At 36.6% G+C, this 8,637-nt stretch overlaps 1 non-coding gene and 1 pseudogene across 1 annotated transcript; one reads left to right on the forward strand and one right to left on the reverse strand.

Moving 5' to 3' along the window:
• The first annotated feature begins 266 nt into the window (after positions 1-266).
• On the forward strand, positions 267-1,302 carry LOC112740317 (uncharacterized). The gene is made up of 2 exons (XR_011871772.1): positions 267-447; positions 543-1,302. It is a non-coding gene; the product is annotated as an uncharacterized protein (transcript).
• Positions 1,303-1,650: 348 nt separating this feature from the next.
• On the reverse strand, positions 1,651-3,919 carry LOC112742379 (gamma-soluble NSF attachment protein-like; annotated as a pseudogene).
• Positions 3,920-8,637: the final 4,718 nt, after the last annotated feature.

Genomic DNA, 8,637 nt, shown 5'->3' on the forward strand with positions numbered 1-8,637 from the left:
CTTTTTTTTTAAGAGCAACTTTTTTATTGTTTTGGTAAACTTATCCAGGATTCAAGAGCCGCGTTAAGTTCTTTAGTATTCTTGATCCAACAAGACCCTGTAATAATGTTTCTGAAATCTCTGATGCTGGATTTCTTGGTCCTCTTTTCAAGGTATTATTTCTGACCTTGTATCTCTCTTTGGTTTTACACCTATGCTTGACTAGTTCTTGATCGAAGTTTATTACACATTTTGTAAAATATATTCCAGGTTACCATGGAAGAACATCCAACTGAAGCTCTCACAAACACATCATCGGATAAGTGTTGGGAAACAATTCTTGACAGACTAAATGCTGAGATCGAGAGGTGTAAGAGTCTAGGTGAACAAGAACTCCCTCCCTTGGAGGTTTTGCAAAGCATTAATGGTCATAAAATGTTCGGATTCCTTAAGCCATCCATTATTCAGGTAACGCAATCTCAAATATTGAAGATCTTTTCAGCCACTGAGGAAGTTATGATCTAACTTCTGAAGTTTTAATCAATTCCGGCAAACAATTTTAGGCCATTGAAGCTCAAGATCCCAGTCATCAATGTGTAGAGTACTGGCATCACAAAGAACTTTCCTCTGAATCTTCAGGCAGTGGAAATGATGCCTCTAAGTGCTCAAATGGTTCAAGCAACTCTCTGGGTGATGTCAAGACCAAACTTTTCGGCTTCAATTTGATAAAGCAGGAGCAAGAAGATAACATAGAAGGACATTTTCATTCATTTGAAGAGATGAAGTCATTGCTACAAGGATTCCTAAAAAAGGCCAGTCCTGCCGAGTTGAGTGCAATGCTCAAGTTATTTAGCTCTGATTCACAAGTTACTCAATGGAGAGCGGCATTCGTAGTGTTGATCGAAGAGATCCAGAAAGGTTGTAGATAAAAGAAGAATAAGATCTCTCTAGTCATTTTTCAATTTATTCAGTAGTTAGGTCCATTCATAAACTAAACTGAAGAAAATTCTGGGTAAGGCCAAGATATAAAATTTTCTTTTGTTCCTAGTAATAGAGTGAACTTGTTAGTTAGAGGTGGCTAATGCTATTAAACACCCATTGTAGTTGCTAGTGCCTTTGTCCCATTTATACTTTTCTTTTTTATATTTATATTTTTCTTTTTAAGCTAGCTTTTGGTGTCAATTAGGCTTTATTGATCATCCTTACTGATCTCCATTTATCTCTAAATTTCTGTATATAAACAGAAAAAGAAATGCTGCTGATATATAAATGATGATTGATATCAATAGAAACAATACATGGAGAACTTTGCTCCTCAAATAATGTGTTTCACTTTCAACCCTTGTGTTGTAATTATTCTATAATTAGTACATATTTGTTTATGTTAGGATAGATTTGGTGTAGATTTGTTTTGAATAGCTTTTATTACCTGTTATTTTCTTTCCTTAATTAGGTTGTAAATAATTTTTATATTCTGTATGTAATCACTCTCTAAGTGAAACAATTCAGGAATAATATTTAAAAATCTTCTTTTCAAGTCCTTGGCTACTCTCTTTTAAGTTCATATTTCAGTATTGTTCTCCTACAGGGCCTAGTATACCAAGACATGTTTATAAAGCATAGCATTCACAATTTTTGTCACCTTTACATTGAATAAGATTGAACACTTGGTACACCAAACCTCTTTTTAAGTTTCATTGTTCTTAAGATCAAAATATTCTTATGGTACGTCAGAAACGAAAAATTAATAAAAGAAATGTGGCCCGGAAAATTGTTAAGTGAGGTCATTTTCATCCAGAGGCTGGTCTTCCTGTCTGCCAGTGTTACCCTTCAATGCACTCACATCTCCTGTTGGCAGTTTCCTTGCTAGCCTAATCATCTGTAGAATTCAAAACTCACATACTAAGTCTCATACAAAGGCTAGTTCACATCACAAGAATTGTGCCACAAGCTCTTACTTCTTACCACTCAGTATGCTTACATTAGAAATCAATGTAATTAGGGACAGGGTAACAAAATATATAGTGAAAAATAAGTAATATCCCAAATTAATTTCTAAGAAAATTTGTAGTCAAATATTTTGTTCTTCAAATATTTTAATCGGTCTTAACATCAAACTGTTCATTAATATAGAAGAACTAATACGAGGATTTTAAAAATTTTTAGCAACTGTTGTGTCTTTGTTACATAATAATAGGGATCGATTTGTCTAACCTTTTACCAAAATTTGACGTCTAATAAAATAAAAGGTTAAAGCCTGATTTGGTAATTAAAATTTGTTGAGGATTAAAAATCTTTTAGAAACTGATATCGGTATTACACTCTAAAAAATTGATTCTCTGATGTATGAATTTTCTGACTGAACAGTTATTAGAACTTCTTCTAAAACCACCTTGTATGAAATCTGAATATGATCATACACAGGAAATGTAATATATACAAACTTAGGTTACCGAGTGGTCAAGATTTGAAATGCTGCTTGATTGGGCAATACGTTTGATTTTTTCAATGTCTCCATCTGAGTATGCAGCAAGGAGATTGCTAGCACAGCGATTCTGGTCACTTTTGCAAAAAGCATCAATCCTAGACACACCACACAACCATATTATCCATAGATATTAATAATTGATTAAAGTGACATTCAATCTTTTATAGTAAAGGAAACTAACAAGAGAGGAGGCAGAAACTCACTGAGAGCAGTCATTATAACACATCTCTGCTTGCTTGTAGTCATTAGTATAAAGGTAGATAATAATTGCACTGAGATATGCCTGCATTTATGAGCATCTCTGTTAGAGGAATTTCTCCCTAAAAATAACAAGCAAATTCCATCACAGCAACATACAATATATATACAGTTACAGTTCAAATGCAGAATGCAAAATTAAATCAATCCTAACCTTGCACTGGCTATTGGTAGCATTACACTTGGAAGCTGCTAAGCCGAACTTCAATTGGAGAGGCGCAGCATCCAAATACCTTTGTGTTACAAAAACATACCCCGGAAAATGTTGCAAAATCAGCATTCAAGGAAAATTGGTAGAAAATTTTGAATGGAACTTCATACTTTACTACACAGACTTACTTCTCAAGTTTTATATAAACAGCAGTAGCAGAACGATACAGATCAAAGGCCATTTGTCCTCCTCCATCTTCCTCAAGAATTGTAATGACATCAGTATATAGCTGAATAGCTTCTTCAGGCATGGTTTCTTCCAAAGCACTGCATAGTGAGAAAATAAAGAAAGCTACATATCATTTACATAATTCAGCATCTCCAAGCCATAAAGTTCATTTTGTTTGTTTTCACTTGTTCTTTAACAAAATCCTTAAAGCATAGAACACTGAAAATGAAAACAGAAACCAAACAATACCGGGCTCCCTTTGCAACAGCATCTGATGCAGGTTGTGGCCTCCCACACTCAATGTACAATTCCGACGCCCTTTCGAGAGAAGCTCACAACTTCTCTCCAGTTTCGGAGTTCCTTTGCCATATTAGTAGCTGATTCCATGTGCTTAGCTGCATCCCAAGGGCTGGTTTACTTGTCAAGGACACAGAAACACAGAATCCTTTCACAGTGATTATAGAACAACCAGTTATAAATAAGGATACGAAGCAAGCATCTCTTGTCCCTTGGAAGCTTTCTCATATGCTGCTTTTGATCTCTCATAATCCTTGGCAACTCTAAATCGATTAGCTGCCAAAATTAAAGAGTTACATGCTTTAATTTTCATACATCTCTATCTATATTATCAGAATTTAAGGTATGAATAAATAATATTGTTTTACCAGCCTGTTCATAAAGGGAAGTAGCACTACTCCAATCTGCAGCCTAAAATACTACAAATTTTAAGGACATCCTATCAGACTAGCCACTAAAAAATTTAAATAAATAAAATACCAAAAACAGCAATAAAGATTCAGTAGTCCATCATCCATATTTTAAACAAGATTTAATTGGGGAAGGCTGCAAAAGTAAAGAGACAGGGAAACAGATTATCAGCAAAACATTTGCTATGCAGCCGAAAAACTGGAGAACATACAGAGTTAGAAATAAAGAGCATCCAGTCAATTATCAAAGCCTCATGAAAGATGAAATGCTAGAAAGAATAATTAAGAGTGAATTCAAAATCGAAATCGAAAATATTATTGAGAGAGGATGTAATTAGAATAATTAGTATATAACAATCATTGAAGTAATCAGAACAAGAGGACGTGAATTTAGTTACAGATCTAAAAGTGAGAAGTTAGAACGCAAATTGAGAAACAGATCCAGGAGGCAAAGGCACGTTAATGGATAAGGAGAAGCTACCAGAGCAAAAGCTCCAAGAAGGAGGAGAAGCAAGCAGGAGCAAAAAACGGCGTTTTGCGCGGCGGCAGATTAGACTCTTTCATATTATTTCCATTTCTTAATTTAAAAATTGAAACTTCGAGAAGAAAGAAACTAAATTGAGAGAGATACTTGAATTGAACTACCGAACTAAAGCAGAGAGCCAGAGTGAGTCCAGACAAGAGAAGAAATGTTGCTTCGACTTCGAGCAGACACGGAAGCAAGACACGGTGAGATCACCCACCAATGAACGCGAGACACGGGGAGGAGCAGAGCAGTAGCGACGGCGCACGGTGAGGAGCAGAGAACCAACGACGGTGCACGATGATCAGAGATAGGGACCACAGAGGGAGAGGAATAGAGAACCAGCGACCTGGTAGAAGGAGGCAAGAACCCTAGCAGAGTCAAATGTCTCGTCTCTTTTGAAACTATGATTAAAAGAAAAAGGAAGAATGTGTAAAAAGAAAAAATACAGGGGTAAATATTTAATTATAAATTCTTCCAAAAATACAAAAACGGGGTGCTATTTATAAATATTTTTATGATGGTTAATGTTACTCCCACAAAAATACAATAACCAAATTCCTTTGTGGCTACGGATTCGTTACTCCTACTTTTATGTGGGTAAAATCAGTTTGATTATTGTATTTGTTTATGCAGTTTGTTGTATTTGGGATTTTTAGTTTCTGAATGTGTATTATTTTTGAGTGTTTGGATTCTAGGTTCTGATTGTTAAAGAAGGTATGCTTTTGATTGTTAGGGTTCTAGGTTCTGATTGTTAGAGAAGGTTATATAATTAAATGCTGGATTTGAGATTTGTGTGCTGATGTAGTTGCCATAAGGAATTGATGCTCCTGAAAGTGCAATGCCATATGGAAAGGAAGCTAAAAATGAACTAACAAAGATTGTTTAAGGAAAGTCTTTAAGGACATTACGACGACACTTATACTATTTAATACTAAAATATGAGCCTGTTTAAAACTTTAAACCGTGATACCGCTCCCAAAAATACTTTCGTTCGATAACGTACATCTATAAATACCATACAACTTGCAACAACTCATAAAGAGTACATCCATATATATATATACATAAATACATATAAATAACTTTACAAGCATTAACCAATACAATTCCTATCCCTCTTACAGATTATATCAAGATAAAGGCGAGGGTACAATAAACCATAACTAAAACAATACAGAGCATCACAACAACAATTAAATAAGCTCTTCGTAACTTCTGCGCCCATATCCTGAAAGGGGAAAAATGTAGGGGGGTGAGAACATCATCCTCGAAAGGGTTCTCAGTAGAGGGTTTTTGGGAATTACTGTAATAGGATACATGAAGATAATCGCACCAGTGATTCATAACCGTCTTATGCCTCTTTTCAAAAATAACGGTTTACAATAAAAGAGGAATCGGAAATCTTTTCTGAAAGAGGAACAGTTCAATTCTCAAAAACTCAAAAGCCTTTCAAAACGGTTTATCTATGCTGAACCAAAATAGCCTTTCATATTTTATTTCAAACCAGAAACACAAAACCAAAATCAACCATCGGTTCATCTCATTCCAACCACGGCCCTAGGCCCAAACAATCCAACCATCAACCAATCACCACAGTCCAACAGAGTCCCAGTAGCAAACACAAATAGGAAGATGCAAACACAAACAAACAGTTATTACAAGTAGAACAATTAGCAATTAATCACATAGGCAAACCAAGTATAATATGCACACCCAAACAATGTCACATAAATGCATATGATGCATGCCTGTCCCTAGTGGCTGATGATATCATCTGTCGGTTATAGAGCCAACCCGACAAGTCCTGGTAGCTAACCATTGGACTGTCCCTCTGTCGTGCATCCCCAACTCGAGTTATACTCATCATAAACTTGATCATAATCATGATCCATATCCATCACCCTCACTGGTGAATATTTATGGGGGCGAGCTCATCCGGGCCTTTCACAGTGCCCGGCCACACTTACGACATAGGGTCAACAGAGTATCAAGTCTCGACCTGGAGCACGTGGTGGCTAGCCACTGCTACTACCCAGGGAAACTCGTATCTCAGATAGTGGAAGTGCAACATTCATATATATCAATGATTCAGCATAAACATGCATTCAATCTCATCCATGGATCAACATCCATCTCAGCCATCCGGCTCACGGTTCATTCTGGAACCAGCCAATATTCATATCATACACAGCCATTCCGGCTCACGGTTCAATCCAGAACCAATCAATATGTATAAACATACACAGCCATTCCGGCTCTCAATAAAACAACACTTCCACATTCAAAATCATCAAATTCATGAAATCGGCATTTAAGCCATAAATCATTTTCTCGACTCATTTCACTTTGAAATCAAGTTTCAACTCTTTTCAGCCTTGGCTTTAAAGATCTCATTTCTCAAATCATCTCAGGCTCATAAGCCACTTTTACTCAAGGTAAATTCTCCTTTCAAAACAATGCCACTCTCGGCATCCTCTTTCCAAAACTTCCATAATCATGGCAAGTTAAAAGCCTCTTTGAGATATTCAAAATCACCCATCCAACAATGGGATTTTATAACAAAAGTTTCTCGGCAGAGTCCCAAGTCTTTAGGGGAGAATAACATATCTCATTTCACCAAATTCATTTAAAATCATTAAAACATTGGCTTTCTGATTTGAGTAAGAAAATAGGATCTAAGCCAAACCGAGTCACGTAATCTTTACTTCTTTCAAAACCATTTCCTTTACTTAAACAAAACCGGCTTCAATTCCATAACTAAATCTGAAGCGTTTCAAACTGATAAGAGAATCATCTTTGTTGTGTTAAACTAGAGTTCAAAAGATACTTTGAATCTTATTTAAAACGTCAAAATAATGAGGCTCATCAATCGAAATCCAATTCCTTTTAAAATCACGAAAACTCTCCCAAGGGACAATCTTTGTGTTTAATAGAGAAAAACATAAACCCGTTTTACCTTTTAAAACAGCCTCAAAGCAAAATTCTCTTTCAAATGACTTGTACCCAAAGACATACTGTTCTTCTTGGAAAATAAGGATAAATCATGATTCTCTTTTCAATAATTCTTTCAAAGCATAACTTCATTGCTTTCTTAATTGTTCTAAGTAAAGGTAATAAAGAAGCCATAATTTCACAATCCTCAAAATAGATAGGAAAGGCATTAAACTAAAAATTCCCCAATTAACATTTCAAATAAGGACTCGGATTCTATAGAAATTTCGGCAGCACCTCCCCTAAAACTTGGACTTTTGCCACCCGGTTCGGGTCCCAACTAAACCGTTTCTCATTCCTTCTCAACAGCTCAAAACCAGAAATCAATTCAAAAGCAAGCTAAATCCAACAATCGCCTCAGTGGCATATCTCAAGGAAACCATTTCAAATATCAACTCAATATCAACCGATTTAACTCATTTCTAAAGCTTTAAAGAATCGGTTCAGCATTAAATCATTTATCAAAACCAAATCAATTAAAGCGACCCAGGCTGACTTTCAAGAGTATTCTATCTTTCACATCATCAAAATAATTGACTCAATTCAAACTAATCCTCAACGGATTAAACTCATATTTCAAATCTTTAAAGAATCGACTTCAGATATTACATTTCACAAAGCCGCACCACAATTCAACCAAACCAACATCCATAGTCATTCGAGTCAATCAAATAATACATAAGGCAGATACAATCACCAAATACACAATATCTCGCACCAGTATCCATATGTAATAATTCCAATACATAAAACACAGTTTTTTGGAAAGCGCCCCTACCTCAAACGCAAATTCCATAACCCAAACGCGTCACAGAATCCTTTTCGCCTCAACCCGAAATCAACAATCAAAATCCCGGCAGCCAAAACCTCGGTTCCAAGCCACTTTCGCAACAGTCTCAACAACTCTAATCACAACATACAACAACCGAACTCAATCGTATAGAAATTAACGCCACAAACCTCAGCGTATAATAACAGAATAGTAACCAAAAGACTTTCAAACCGAAAATGCTTACCGAACCGAAGGAGGAACGGCTGAACCGAAACAGCGGCGGTCTCCGAACCGTTCGGCGGCAGCCCGGCAGCCACCCCAAGCGGCAGCGGCGACCGGACTCCGGCAATGGTGCCTGGAACCCACATACAGAGACGATAAAGCTTCCAGAATCTTAAACGAATGAAAACCAAATCCAAAACCCTTACCGACTGTGTTTCCGGCGACGGCAGCGGGGTTTTTTTTTTTTTTTTCCAGTGGCCAGGCATGGCGGCGCAGTTCCCTCCTCATCGTTGGTTCTCCGGCGACAACACCAGC

Source organism: Arachis hypogaea, chromosome 14 (assembly GCF_003086295.3).
Source record: "Arachis hypogaea cultivar Tifrunner chromosome 14, arahy.Tifrunner.gnm2.J5K5, whole genome shotgun sequence".
NCBI classification, from domain to species: domain Eukaryota; kingdom Viridiplantae; phylum Streptophyta; class Magnoliopsida; order Fabales; family Fabaceae; genus Arachis; species Arachis hypogaea.